At 41.3% G+C, this 4,681-nt stretch overlaps 1 pseudogene; it reads left to right on the top strand.

Moving 5' to 3' along the window:
* Positions 1–4,460, top strand: part of LOC108543501 (zinc finger protein 708-like) — a 25,933-nt pseudogene extending 21,473 nt beyond the window's left edge.
* Positions 4,461–4,681: the final 221 nt, after the last annotated feature.

The raw sequence follows: 4,681 nt of genomic DNA, 5'->3' as shown, positions 1-4,681 counted from the left end.
GACTGAAGCTTTCTTCTCTCAACTCATCAAAGTCATTCTCCATTCAGCTTTGTTCCATTGCTGGCGATGAGCTGTGTTCCTTTGGAGGGGGAGATGTGCCCTGTTTTTTTGAATTTCCAGCTTTTCTGCCCTGCTTTTTCCCCATCTTTGTGGTTTTATCTGCCTTTGGTCTTTGATGATGGTGATGTACTGATGGGGTTTTGGTGTGTGTGTCCTTTCTGTTTGTTAATTTTCCTTCTAACAGTCAGGACCCTCAGCTGCAGGTTTGTTGGAGTTTGCTTGAGGTCCACTCCAGACCCTGTTTGCCTGGGTATCAGCAGCAGAGGCTGCAGAAGATAGAATATTGTTGAACAGTGAGTGTTGCTGTCTGATTCTTGCTCTGGAAGCTACGTCTCAGAAGTGTATCCAGCCCTGTGAGGTGTGAGATGTCGGTCTGCACCTAGTAGGGGATGTCTCCCAGTTAGGCTACTCAGGGGTCAGGGACCCACTTGAGCAGGCAGTCTGTCCATTCTCAGATCTCAACCTCCATGCTGGGAGAACCACTGCTCTCTTCAAAGCTGTCAGACAGGGACATTTACATTTGCAGAGGTTTCTGCTGCTTTTTGTTTAGTTATGCCCTGTCCCCAGAGTTGGAGTCTACAGAGGCAGGCAGGCTTCCTTGAGCTGTGGTGGGCTCCACCCAATTCAAGCTTCCCAGCTGCTTTGTTTACCTACTTAAGCCTCAGCAATGGTGAGCGCCCCTCCCCCAGCTTTGCTGCCACCTTGCAGTTAGATCTCAGACTGCTGTGCTAGCAATGAGGGAGGCTCCATGGGCGTGGGACCCTCCGGGCCAGGTGTGGGATATAATCTCCTGGTGTGCCATTTGCTAAGACCCCTGGTAAAGCACAGTATTAGGATGGGATTTACCTGATTTTCCATATGTTGTGTGTCTCAATTTCCCTTGGCTAGGAAAAGGAATTCCCTTCCTCTTTCACTTCCCAGGTGTGGCGATGCCTCACCCTGCTTCAGCTCTTGCTGGTCAGGCTGCACCTACTGACCATCACTGACTGTCCGACATGCCCCAGTGAGATGAACCCTGTACCTCAGTTGAAAATGCAGAAATCACTCATCTTCTGTGTTGCTCACACTGGGAGCTGGAGGCTGGAGCTGTTCCTGTTTGGCCATCTTGGGTGCCCCCTCTTTATGGTTCCTTTCTTTTCTTTTTCTTTTTTCTTTTTTTTTTTTTTTGAGAGGTTGTCTCATTCTGTCACCCAGGCTAGAGGGCACTGGCATGATCTTGGCTCACTGCAACCTCCGCGTCCCAGTTTAAGCAATTCTTCTGCCTCAGCCTCCTGAGTAGCCGGGATTACAGGCACATGCCACCATGCCCGCCTAATTTTTGTATTTTTAGGAAAAACAGTTTCACCACATTGGCCAGGCTGGTGTCTAACTCCTGACCTCATGATCTGCCCACCTCAGCCTCTCAAAGTGCTGGGATTACAGGCATGAGGCACCGCACCTGGCTATGGTTGCCTTCTAAATATTTTATATATTTTTTTATTGGGCCATGTTGCCTTAATATTTTGTATACATTGTAATCTTTGATTGAGATTTGAGCATTAAAAAAGCTACCTCTAACTATCCTTATAATGTAGCTTTGTCCGGGCACAGTCTGAAACCAATTGTCTTTGCTACAGTCTCTGGGAGTCTCTCACACATGTACTTGGGATGTGTCCTGTCTAAAATTTTGTATTTATTTTTTAGTTTAAAAAGTTTATTTCAGCCGGGCACAGTGGCTCATGCCTGTAATCCCAACACTTTGAGAGCCAAGGCGGGCAGATCATGAGGTTCAGAGATCAAGACCACCCTAGCTAACACTGTGAAACCCCGTCTCTACTAAAAATACAAAAATTAACTGGGTGTGGTGGCACATACCTATAGTCCCAGCTACTCTGAGGGCTGAGGCAGGAGGATTGCTTGAACCCAAGAGGTGGAGGCTGCCATGAGCCGAGATCATGCCACTGCACTCCAGCCTGCGCAAGAGAGCAAGACTCCGTCTCAAACAAAAGAAAAAAATGTTTATTTTTCTTTTAATAGTCAGTAACTACTTGCTACACGTGTTTCCTGTATGTGATACTGCAGTCTCTCTGCTGCTATAACATTTACATTTGGTCTCAGCAGACTCAAACTGTCAATCCAAAGTATCCCACCATTTCTTTCACCACTTTATGTAATGCAGGAAAGAAACTAGTGTCTGGAAAGGCCCCTTGAGGCCAGAAATAAATATGTATGTACCAGTGTTTTTCTCATCTTTTAAAAAAGAAACCAGGAGTTGGCAATTACTTTTTTTTTTTTTTAAGACAGAATATTGCTCTGTCACCCAGGCTGAAGTGCAGTGGTGAGATCTTGGCTTACTACAACCTCTACCTCCCAAGTTCAAGTGATTCTCATGCCTCAGCCTTCAGAGTAACTGGGATTACAGGTGTGTGCCACCATACCTGGCAAATGTTTAGTAGACATGAGGTTTTGCTATTTTGGCTAGGCTGGTTTCAAAATTCTGACCTTGGGTGATCCACCTCTCTCTGCCTCCCAAAGGGCTCGGATTTACGGGTGTTAGCTATCATGCCCAGCCAGCAATTTACTGCTTAAAAAGCTTTGTTATCTTAGGGATCAGGAAAAACTGTGTTGTGTAACTGTAACACAGTCTTTCTGTGTGGCTCTTTGCACTGTTTTTACCTGGGCATTGCACACAGTTAACCCATTTATACATTTTCTGCAAGTGTATTTTGGTCAGTATGTTTTTGCTACATGTATATGTCTATGAAAGAATTAGGGCCTGTGGCATTTTGCTGTGCCATCTTGCTTATGTGGTTTGTACAACTTTGTAGGTTAGATTAGTAAGGTATGTTTATCTGAGTCTAACAACTGGATTAACTTGTTATTTTTATTTCTTTCAGTTATGTGTTCTCATTTTGCTCAAGACCTGTGGCCAGAGCAGGGCATAAAAGAATCCTTCCAAAACTTGATACTGAGAACATATGCAAAGTGTGAAGATAAGAATTTACAACTAAGAAAAAAACTGTAAAATTTTGGATGATGGTAGGATGCACAAAGGAGGTTATAATGGACTTAATCAATGTTTGACATCTACCCAGAGCAAAATATTTCAGTGTGATGAATATGTGAAAGTCTTCTATAAATATCCAAATTCAAATAATAATAAAATAAGACATACTAAAAAAAATCTTTCAAATGTAAACAATGTGGCAAATCATTTTGCATGCTTTCACACCTAACTCAACATAAGAAAATTCATACCAGAGAGAATTCCTACAAATGTGAAGAATGTGGCAAAGTCTTTAAACAGCCATTGACCTTTACTCAACATAAAAGAAGTCACACTGAAAAGACACTGTTCAAATGTGAAGAATGTGGCAAAGCTTTTAAACAGTCCTCAAATCTTACTGAACATAAGAGAATTCATACTGGAGAGAAACACTACAAATGTGAAGAATTTGGCAAAGATTTTAAGTGGTCCTCAAATCTTACTGAACATAAGATAATTCATATTGGAGAAAAACCTTATAAATGTGAAGAATGTGGCAAAGCCTTTAAGTAGTCTTCAAACCTTACTAGACATAAGATAATTCATACTGGAGAGAAACTCTACAAATGTGAAGAATGTGGCAAAACCTTTTACTGCCCCTCAAACCTTACCTTATATGAAATGATTCATACCAGAGAGAAACCCTACAAATGCAAAGAATGTGGCAAAGCTTATAAGTGGTCCTCAAACCTTACTGAACATAAGATAATTCATACTGGAGAGAAACCCTACAAATGTGAAGAATGTAGCAAAGCCTTTAACTGGTCCTCACACCTTGCTGTACATAAGAGAATTCATACTAAGAGAAACCTTACAAATGTGAAGAATGTGGCAAAGCATTTAAATAGTCCTCAAACCTTGCTAAACAGAAGATAATTTATACTGGAGAGAAACTCTAGAATTTGAAGAATGTGGCAATGCTTTTAAGTGGTCCTCAAAACTTACTGAACATAAAAGAATTCATACTTGAGAAAAACTACAAGGGTGAAGAATGTGGCAAAGCTTTAACTCATTTCTCAATGCTAAACAGGGATTGAGGTGAAGAGTTTGAGACCAACCTGGCCAACATGGTGAATCCCCATCTCTACTAAAAATACAAAAACTAGCTGGGCATGGTGGAGAGAAAATTTTATGCTGGAGAGAGAACTTACAAATGTAAAGAATGTGGCAAAGCCTGTAACCATTCCTCACATCTTACTACACATAAGTCATACTTAAGAGAAATTACAAATGTGAAGGAATGTGACAAAGCCTTTAACAAGTCTCCAGATCATACTGGAGAAAAACTTTACAAACCTGAACGATGTGACAATGCTTTGACAACACCTCAAACCTTTCTAAACATAAAAGAACTCATACTGGTGAGAAAGTCTAAACATGTGAGGAATATCACAAAGCCTTTAAATGGTCATGCTGTATTGTAGGTAAGATAATTCATACTGGAGAAAATTTCTACAAGTGTGAAGAATGTGGAAAACCTTTAACCAATGCTCACACCTTATTGCACAGGAAACCATTTATACTAGAGAAAAATTGTAAAAATGTAAAGACTATAGAAAAGCCATTGGTATCTGCTCACATCTTACTCAATATCAG

Source organism: Rhinopithecus bieti, unplaced genomic scaffold, assembly GCF_001698545.2.
Source record: "Rhinopithecus bieti isolate Rb0 unplaced genomic scaffold, ASM169854v2 scaffold_24982, whole genome shotgun sequence".
In the NCBI taxonomy this organism is placed as follows: domain Eukaryota; kingdom Metazoa; phylum Chordata; class Mammalia; order Primates; family Cercopithecidae; genus Rhinopithecus; species Rhinopithecus bieti.
The sequence above is the reverse complement of the archived record's forward strand: the minus strand, read 5'-3'. Positions and strand labels throughout refer to the sequence as shown.